Here is a 10,718-nt window from a genome sequence, read left to right on the forward strand (position 1 = left end):
ACTGTTGTTACCAAGTTAGGACCCAAAGATGCTGGATTTGAAACACTTTCTAACTTTATCTAGGTTGTGGGAGTTTTAATACTTCCTCTGCTCATTTTCTATTGCTTCTGTTACAAGCTACCACCAAGTAGATGGTTTAAAACAACGGCAGTTTCTTCTCTCTCAGTTTGGGAGGCTAGCAGTACAAAATCAAGGTGTCAGCAGGCCCGTACGCTCTCCAAAGGCTCTTGAGAACTGTTCTCCCTTTCTTCTTCCTGGCTTCTGGCAGGTGCCAGAAATCTTTGGCATTCCTTGGCTGGTAGAAGGATCGCTCCAGTCTCTGCCTCTGTAGTCATATGCTGTTCTTCCTGTGTGTCTGTGTCTCTGTTTTCTCTTCTTTTACAGTATGATCTCATCTTAGCTAATTACATCTCTAAGGACCCTATTTCCAAATAAGGTCACATTCCGAGGTTCCAAGTGGACATGAATTTAAGGGGGGCAGTATTCAACATAGTACACCCCGTTACTCTGTTTTTAGAACAAAAATAGCACAGGCTAAGGGCTTAGCACAGCACTGCTATAGAAAGTGCAATGAATGGGTGCCATTACTTCGGTTGGTGTTGTTGCACTATTTACCCTTCCTCCTTCGTGATCCCCCTCTCCCCGTCCCTACCTCAGCACCACACACTTGGACTTTGATCTGCTAAGACTCCTCTCCCCAGGCATGAAATGATCAGGTAACAGTGAATCTAAAATTCTCTTCTATAGAGGAAAAATGTGTTTATTTTTGCAGGGAGAGAGTAAGAGGGGATGCTGGTAAGGTGCCTCATTAAAATAATCAGTGAATTGAAAATGGGAGGGGTATTAAGGATCAAGCTGGCCTAGGCAAAAATATTTTGGGCCCTCTAACAACTATACATCCCAACTAAACTCATGTTTAACAAACAGTTGAGCTGGCACCTTTGTGTATCTGTAGTCTGTGTAGTGAGGGTAGGAATGGTTTCAAAAGGGGCAGAAGGAGCCATCCAGGGGTATGGAAATTGACTCAAGGAGACATGGGAAGGAGGCAGCCCAAGGTGGATAGGTGGAAAGGACACAGATGCCCAGGGTCTAGTCCTGGCTCTGCCTCTGACTCCATGTCAGATTTTGGGCAGGTCACTTCTTCCTCTGTCTGGGTTGCAGTTTCCTCATCTGTAAAATAAGGGGGTAGGCCATGAGAGTTCTGGGAACACACACCTGTGAGGGGCTTGGAGAGGAGGAGGTGATAAAGAGAGCCACAAGAGAGCTCTGCGGTGGGGGTTAGGAGAAGTCACCTTCCTCTCATGCCACTTGTAAAAATTGGGCATTCACGGTAAGATGCTGCATGATATAGAAACTTCTCTCATTTATTTTTCTCATGTGATCTTCAGAACAACTCTGTGAGGTAGGTGTATTAGGTGTTTATATTCCTATTTTACAGATGGGGAAACAAGTTTGAAGCAGGGTGTCCTGACTACAAATGCAGTGTTGTTTCCAAGATGCCGCAGTGGTGCCTCTTGGCTCAGTGCCAGCTCACTCCGGGAGTGAAGATGAGTTCCTGGGCTCCACGTCACCCAACACGATGCCACACGTCATGCATGCCCTGTGAATAGCTCTTGGTGGTAAGTGATTCAGACCTTGGGGTGGAAGGAGAAACTAATGAACAGGGCGCAGTTCAGCTAACACCTACTGCTGTGTGCCAGGCACTGCCCTTGGCTCTGTGGACTCAGGAGTGAACAAAACAGATATGGTCACTGTCCTCAAGAAGTTCAGGGTCTCTCAGGAAGACAGACACTCAACCAATAATTACCAAAATTTAATGGAACAAGTAGAAGCGTGAGATATGCTGTAGAGGAGAGATTCCTGGTGCTTTGGGTGGGAACACTGAATAGGTCCCCTGACTCTGGGTGCAGCCAGGGAAGGCTTCCCTTAGGAGGTGAGGCTGTGACTGAGACTTGTCAGAGGAAAGGAGGTGGGGCTGTTGCTGGCACTGAGGGTGGACCCAGAAGTTACAGGAAAGCTGGAAAGAAGACCAAAGCAAACTCTTTTACTTCTTTTGTTGTAACTCCAACTTCCCTAAAGGACACCTTGAAAAAAAGAGAAAATGGTTTCAGGAGCTGTTATTTTTTGCTACCTCACACTCAAAACTGGGCTCAGTGAAGTTTAATGTGAGACTTTTAATGCTCTGTGCATTAATTAATTACTCACCTCACAGTACATTAAATGTAAAATGCATTTAACGTAAAATCAAAGGCTCTAGTTCCTTGAATGGACTCCAGGCCTTTGTTTCTACTTGTGAGGCATGTCCACTTGCATTGGTCCTCAGAGATTTAGGGACTGGTCTTTTCCTCACCTTAGAAGCCAGAGGGTGTATCCAAGGGGTAAGAGCATGAGTGGACTTGAGTGTTGGGTGGATAAGCAGTAGCTTCCCTGCCATTCTTTCCCCTCTCTGCTAACACCCCTTCCTGGGCTTCTCACGCTGTGAAGTCCACTCCTGATCACTCCTTCTCCTTCTTGGTCAAGGCCAGCTCAGGAAATCATGGTGTAGACAGACACTAGAAACGTAATCTAAAAAATCTTACGTTGCCTAGGTTCTTCTCCTTATTAACTGTGTGGCCACAGTTTCCTCACCTGTAACATGGAGATGATAATGCCTACTTCATAAGATTAGTCCTTTATATTTTCCAGGTTTTGCATTCTATAGATGTAGCGACAAGACTAAGAAAATTAGGTGATTTGTGCAAAGTTATGCAGCTAGTAGCCACAATCAGGAATACAGCCCAGGTCTCCTATCTCTAAATCTAGTGCTCTTTCCACTAGCAAAACTTCAGCCATGGCTCATTAATGTGTCATGAATGTGTAGTCTTTGCTATGCTAAAATGTCGATCCCCTGGAGTGACCAGGTAAGGCCTAGGCTGGAGGAAAAGAAAATTCAGAAGCCCTGCACATAGGGCACTATAGTAAAAAAAAAAAAACCAAAAAACCTTCGGACTTGCTTGTTTTGCTGTTATGTGACATCGTTGGTCATAGCTTTAATTTTTTTGTTTTGTGCCAGTTCATTGGTTGGAAGCAGAATTTTCTATGAGAACGTTGCCCTAGGAGTGTCATGCTCTGCATGTTAAATGACACAGACTAGGTCTGTGGTATGCTCAGAACTCCCCTTCCCTTTGTGCCAGGCAGCTGAAGGTCACGTGCCCCTGATCTCAACTCTTGCCTCCTGAAGTTGCCGTGCAGTCACCACGCTGGCCATCCTAGTGTCAGATTCAGATTATAACATGGTCTCAAGGAGTCACTGCCATCTCTCTTATTTCCATGACCTCAATTCCAAATTCATCAGGAATAGCCGCTTGGCTTCCACTGTCCTTGCATGGACTCTGTTACATTTCATGGAAATGTATGGATGAGTGAGTCGCTATATTCTTATTTTTTCTCTTCACTGTTAATTCCCTTAAAAAAATAAAAGGGTAGGAGAAGTGTAAGCATTTTGAAAGAGACAGCTAATCAATACACATTATTCTCCAAACATTCTAGGAAATTCAAGGAAATTATAAAGTACCTCCTAAAGGCTCTTCAGTTATCTGTATGCCTGCCCTTCAGATAGAAAGTTTCCTCTTGGCACATAAAGAAGTCAAATTAGGCCCAGAAGAGACTATCCTTGTTGGAGCGTGAATGTCAAAGAAACGATCTTCAGCAAAATAGCTTTTTCTCTCAGCATGCCCGGGAGAGAACCATATCGGTGGTTATTGGTAATGCCTGTGCAAAGCACAGTGAGAGAGTTTTGGAGATCATCAGAACTGATATTTGTATGAGATCAAAACGTCTTGATGAGGATTTTTACTTATTCTGCCCTTGGCGAAGACAGTTCACTTCAGAGTGTGCTAGGATTTGGGAGCTACAGAAGGGACAGGACCCAGCCTCTTACAAGACAGGCGAGAAGTGCCTTTATCGAGGTTTAGTGGTGCCTGCATGAAAACGTCTCCTTCCTTAGATATGTGGACAAACATTGACCTATCTCCTCTGCCAACTTCAGAGGACCTGGTAAGCCTCTGGAGTCAGGACGTTGTCTCTAGCCCAGAGGACAGCCCCCTTGAGGGATACAAACATCTTCCTGGTGACCAGCTTTCATAGCTGAGAGATTTCAAGAGAATTAGAGGAAAGAAGCAGTCGCTAGGAACCAAACGCCAGAATTTCACAATCATTAATGAAGCTAAAGTTCACCTTTTCTCTGGGTGAATTCCATGATACCTGCTCAGGCTGGACCAATAGGCTGGAATCTTCTTTTTGGAGACCCTCCTAGGGCCTGAGAGGAGGCTACACTTCTCACAGCTTCCTGGGTGTCAGAGGTAGCAGCCACCAGAGGTCCCTGGAGTGGCCATCATTGTCCAGGCTCAATGTCTCTGCTTATCAGCTCTAGAAATTCTATGGTATCTTTTCAGACTGCAGGAACTAACTCAGAGGTCCAACTCACCTACATCTGGGGGCTACTGCAGGAACGTTCAATTCAGTTTAAATGCATTAGGGAGGTAGCATTGTCTACAGTATTGTTCTATAGGAGAGGAAAAATTTTTCCTTTATCCTCTTAGGTTTTGTGGCTGGACCTGAGAATTAAACTTTCATAAGACAGGTTAACAGGAGAAAAGCATACAAATTTTATTTAATATTTTTACATGTACATAGGAGCCTCCATAAGAAAAATTAAAACCCTAAGAAGCTCTTAGAACCAAGAGCTTATATACCCTTTTAAACAAGGAATGATAAATTTGTGGAAAAGTGACAAAACAAAGGAAAAGGCATTTAAGCTTCTAGGGGCAGTGAGTTGTGGAAAAGTGACTAGGAAATATATTGGGGAAACTAATGGAATATAAGGATTATTTTAATAGGTTTGTTTGTACAGATCCATTTTGGTGTCAACTCACCTGGTGATAAGAATGTTCTTTTCCTGGTGCAGGGAGGTCACCTTGCTTACAGGAAACTTTATAACCTGTTTTTAGGTCAAAAGGGGGAGGTCAGAGAACCCCTCCTGCATGTGCCTTCAGCTCAAAATAATCAATATGCCAAAGTGGCATATTTTGGGGTGGCATGTTCTCAGCCCCTTCAGTTCAAATACTAATTTTTCTATATTTTATCTGTAAGTTTGGGCAAGTTACTTAACTCCTGTGAGCTAGGACTTTCGTGCTCTTCAATCACTCCTTATTTCTTAGCTCCAGGCAGGATACCTTTTGGTTGATACATGGTTCTTTCTAAACTCGATTATACCATCGACCAAGCTGGATTAAGTATGCCCACAATTGAAAGGCAGCCCTGGTCTCCTGATGGTTTCAAGGATGTGTCACACAGCCTCTGAAAGCATCTACAATGTACTGATTTAATCTAAATGCTGGTGATACGGCAACAAATGAAAGAGACCAAATATCTGCCCCTGTGGGGCTTATATTACAGTAGGGAGACAAACAATAAACAATAATATAATACAGTATGGTGTGGCATAATATAATACGGTATAATATAACATAATATAAGTCAGTGCTAAGAAGAACAATAAGCAGCAGAAGAGATCAGGAGATTATTTCTCCAAGGAAATGATGTTTGTTGCAGAATCTTGGGTAAAGTGAAAAAAATGAAGCGTGAGCATCTGGGATAAAAATAATCCATGCAAGGGGAATGACAAGCACAAATTTTTCCCAAAGCAAGAGGGTATTGGTGGACTAGAGCACCAAAGTGGCTGGATTAACTGAGCAGACGGAAGGAAATGAAGTTGAGAGGTAGTGGGAAGCCAGATCAGCTCAGCTGGGGTCTTGTAGACCGTGGTTAAGACTTTGGCCCTTATTCTTAATGAGCTAGGAAAGGGTCTCTGTGATTGGCCTAACTTATATCTTTAAAGGGTCACTCTGGTTGCTGCAGGAATAATAGACTGTAAAGGGGTAAGGGTGGAAAAGACCAGTGAAGACTGGCAGTATTCCAGACCAAGGGTACTTGGGGGGTGGAGTAGGGTGGCCCTGGGGGAGGAGGCAAGAAGAGCTTGTATGAGTGATGTATTTCAAGACAGCAGTGACAGGACTGGGGGATGGATTGGACATGGACGGGGAAAAGTGAATGGAGTTGCTGTCTGCTGAGGTGCGAGGAACTAGTGAAGGAACAGGCTGGAGAGGTTAGAAATCAAGAGTCAAGCTCAAGATGGCCGTCAGACATCTGAATGTAGTCTCGGTGTGGCCTTTTGTATAATGGTGCTTAGAAAACTAATCGAAGGGCTTGCTTTCTCAAATCAGAGATGCAGCAAACATTCTCAGGCTTGTGATCACAGAACTGAAGCCTTGGGAAACACCCACAGAAGGCACTCTGAATATACATTCTTAGGACAGATGCAGCACGAGTGTGACCAAGGCTGGGGCAGCTGGAAGTTAGAGTGCATTGGTGATGAATAATATTTGAGCACAGAGAGATGTTCAACACTGTATTTGGATTTGAATTTCTCTTGTAAATAAAAAAGGAAAACTTGGATTCACATACTGTTTTATCATTTAAAAAGTGCTTTCAAATCCTTCATCATCCTATGAGATAGGATTGATTATCTTCATTTTGGAGATGAGGAAATGGAAGTTCAGAGTTGTTCAGAGATTTGCCCAAAGTCACACAACTAACAGGTAAGGGAATCCTCCAATTTAGGTTTTTCTCACCCCAAAATCATTTCCATTTTATTGTGTTGTTTCCATTTCATCATGGTTATTTTGGAGTAGTTACATATTGATTCTGCCAGTATAAAAAAACCAAATCATTTGTACCTAATAAGGCTATAAAATGTCCTCTTTGCCCCCTACTGACTGCAAATGACCCGTGTACTCAGGCCCCCACCCACCGTGTTCATCTTCAATCCAGGCTTCTCTGGCAGCTTCGCTTCCCTGGCAACCAAGTGGCTAATGAGCTTCACCCCAACTCCTGTCTCTCTTAACAAATTCCTTTTTATCAATGGCTCATTTGTGTTGAAAGAGGTTGTCATGCCAAGCAATATTTTGGGGAATATTTTACAACTCCTGTTGCTTAAATTCTGAGAGAAACTGCTTCAAAAAGGTCCAAACACTTTCCCCCACTGGATCATTTCAAAATGCAATTAGAATAGTTTTTCAATGAGCATTTCAGTAATTCCTGAAAAGTATCACTTAGTCATGATTGAGACCATAGCTGTGTCTACACGGTGCTAAACATCTGGATAAAAAATGAAAATGGAATGCACTGGGATGTTAATACTGGGTCAAAAGCCAGTTTTGATGTCCTCAGGCACTGAGGTTGCCCTCAGTGGTTGCCCTTGGGTCATCCAAAGCCCCTTTGGATCTCATCTCAATCATGCCAGTGTGTGAGGGAGTGGGCAGAGCACTGGATTTGAAGAAAGAAGGTTGGGGTACCAGTCTTGACTTTGGTACTTCCTCGTATGTGACCTCCCCAAGCCTCAGCTTCCTCATCTATGAAATGGACATGCTTATGCCTGCACAGCTTCCTAAGATGTTTGTAAAAAGTAAATAAAGCAAATTTGAACTAAGCAGACATCATATTGTATTTATCTTTGCATCTCCAGAGCTGAACACAGGAATGTAGTAGAGCCTGGATACATTTTTGTTGATTAATTTATGAATGAGTATAGTATAGGCAATTCTAGTGCTCTAGCACCTATTATTATGTAGCTCTATTTACATTCACCAATTCCCTCTGGTACTTAAGCAAACTTACCCTCCCTAGAATATGAGGACACATAGCCCAGAAAAAATATTTACTAAAAGCATAAAATGTACTGTGCTAGTTGTAAATAATGTTTTCCAGTTAGTCCAAGCGGTGAATAACCCCAGCTTTTGTTCTCTTTGGAGCACCTGTTTGTAATCCATGTCATAAATTTTTTCATGATTATTGCTTAGTAGTCAATGAGTTTCTTTGTTGGCACAGAATTTAAGATATTTCCCTAATAAGGACACCCAATGTTAAAGCAAAGAATTTCTATAGCTGTGCAGTTCAGAGAGTTACCTAGGAGATGAAAAGCTAATCTGTCTGGAATTTCTGCCCTTGAGACCAAAGATACTATAAATTTGCTCGGGAGGAAAATAATCATGGTAAGCATCTTAATTTCTTCCATCTCGTTTCCAAGCAGATGTCGCCGTGTTTTAGCCTGGAATTCATCATCTCTCTGATACATCAACATTGACATATTACATCTTCATCTCTTATTATAGAAAATGGAAATTAAACCAGAATGTGAACATGCTGAATGAATCGGACTCCCCAGAGATTTGGAGGAGAAGAAAACCTCCCACTCGCCTTTGACTTTTGGATTTCTTGTTTCCCTCATGTTTGGATTGCACTTTAAGAAGTCCATCTGGAAGTTCACTTTTTATATTTTGCAAATGCAAGTAGAGCTTATTATCAAAAGACAAACCCCTAAAGGAAGAAAAACAGTGGGCAGGGATTGGGGGGGCCAGAGAATCACCTAAAAAATCCAGTGACGGTATTTCAAGTTAAATTCCAGAGATTAAACTCCATTTATTGCTGGGCCTGACTTTGCCAGTCTGCTGGTTTGGATGAATGCGTGGATATGTTTAGCTGCTTGCTTCTACCTGTTAAGCTAGAAGATGAGTTTGGGTAGGTGTCAACACCTGCAAATGTCATCAACCCTTGCAATACCCCTGTAGCACTGAGTTATCAAAGTAGCACTGCCACAGTCTGCTTGAGCCTTCAGTCATCCCACAGTGGGCACCAGTACACTTCTTGCCTTTTTCTGCCCTCAGGAAAACATTCTTCGGATTTCAGGATCCTATTATATGTTGAGCGAATTGCGTTCTTCTTGAATTCCTTACGAAGTCACTCTGGTCCGTGGAGATTAGAAGTTTAAACTTTGTAGGCCATACCTCATCGAGTTCTCTTCACTTTGGCTTCCCAGCCATTTCTGTTGCAGCCAGACTTAATCCTCTTCAGACGTATCAAGCCAGCCATCAGTCAAGGTGGTCTTTATTTCCTCACACGTGCTGCAGGGATTAAGGCTGCCTGGTTTTCTCATATATTCCCTGGCACCCCAGCTACAGATTCAGCTCCTGTCTGAGGTTGATGTAAATAATGTTTACAACTTGGCCCCAGCTTGTTGGCCATTTACGGGAAGAATCCATCTTATTCTAGAGTCACAAAGGCTAATGCCATCTTGGTCATAACAGGATAGCTGGATAGAGCATTAGCATCCTAGAATCTCTTTGTAAATTTCCAGACCAGGGAAGATAAAGAGTAGTTTGCTTCTGTAGGTCTGGGTAAAACTGTCAGCATTAGGCAGAGAGGCCCACGAAAATAGCATTGGATTTAGAGTTGCGACCCAAGTTAGAAGTAGCTGTACTACCTTCTAGCTGTGTGGTCTTGGACAAGTAACATAATCTCCCTGGACCCATGTTCTCATCTGGAAGATAGGAACCCTATCATGGACCCTGCACATACCCCTGGATGATTGGAATACAGGATATGAGACTGTCTTGAAAACAACAAAGTGCTATTTAAGTGAGAGCTACCACCATTGTCACCTATAGCACATTGCAGGTTGTCTGATGACCATTTATTGCAAGTTTTATAACTCCTAAAATACATCAAGAAGTTTCTCATCTTTTCTCCGAACCTCAGTTTTCTTATTATAAAATGAGGTGAAAACGATACTGTGTAACTCACAGATTCAGTGAGATAATAATTGTGTGTGGGCCTGGAGTGCACAGGATGGTGGTCTTCTTTCTCTCTTGGTACTACCCTGAAACCTGGTAGAGCAGCTGTGCACTATGTATTTTTGAATCCACGTCTCCCAAAAACACCTTCTTGGAAGCTTTCTGGTGATAGGGTCAATGACCTTGGTTCTCCACTGCTGAAGGCATCTGAGGACTTAGCAAACATTGAAGCAGGGAGAACTCCTGCCTGTCTTCCTGCCCCAACGTGTGTATTGTACCCTGGTCCCCCAGTCCTGTCCTAGCTGGGAGGTTCTGCGCCTTCCATTTCGAGAGGAACATTCAAGAGAGAGCCTAGTCAGAGAAGAGAGACCAAAGTAGGGAATGGACTAGAAACAAATGGACAAGTACTGAAGAATACTGGGATATTGAATCTGGAGAACAGAAGACATAGGGGTCCATGACACAGATGTCTTAACCTATCTGAAGGAATTGGTGTTTTTCAAACTTTTCGGTGGCAACCCATAGCAAGAAAGACATTTTATATCAAACCTAGCGCACATTTACATCTATAAACAACTGAAACAAAACCTTGAAAAAAAACCTGTCTCTCACATGCTATAACTCTAATATTTTCTATTCTACTCTTCTATTATTCTGTCCTATCCTATTCTATCCTATTCAGTTGCATTAAATATAATGCTGGATGTAATTCCAAAATTTATTTTATGACCTGTTAATTTAAAATATTGATGTAGAAGACATGTATTGTCCCAGAAGATGGAATTAGGACTTTAAGGTGAAAATTAGAGCAAATTTTAGCTCAAAACAAGGAAGAAACAGCTAATAATTAGACCCACTCAATATAGAATGGATCTCTCAAGGTAGTAAGACTCTTTGTCCTTGGGTATTTTCAAGATTATACCTAATTTATGTGTTGTCTGTAGATTAGGGACCTTCCCACTTCAAAGATTCCAAGAGCCCACAATTCACACTAAGCTAAAAGAAAAACTATAGAACATAAAGAGATTTTAAATTTCAGTTCAAAAAACC

General features: G+C 42.4%; 1 long non-coding RNA gene across 2 annotated transcripts in view; it reads left to right on the plus strand.

Moving 5' to 3' along the window:
* LOC115838693 (uncharacterized) overlaps nt 1-10,718 on the plus strand; it is a 615,736-nt gene that overhangs the window by 310,145 nt on the left and 294,873 nt on the right. Inside the window, exons 5-6 of one of the 2 annotated variants that reach the window (XR_011377532.1) lie at nt 1,439-1,619; nt 8,211-8,410. This is a non-coding gene — a long non-coding RNA (uncharacterized lncRNA). Of the gene's footprint in view, nt 1-1,438; nt 1,620-8,210; nt 8,411-10,718 lie in introns of those variants that run through there. The other variant, XR_009564271.1, reaches the window with a different exon arrangement.

This window comes from Globicephala melas, chromosome 6 (assembly GCF_963455315.2).
Source record: "Globicephala melas chromosome 6, mGloMel1.2, whole genome shotgun sequence".
NCBI lineage: Eukaryota > Metazoa > Chordata > Mammalia > Artiodactyla > Delphinidae > Globicephala > Globicephala melas.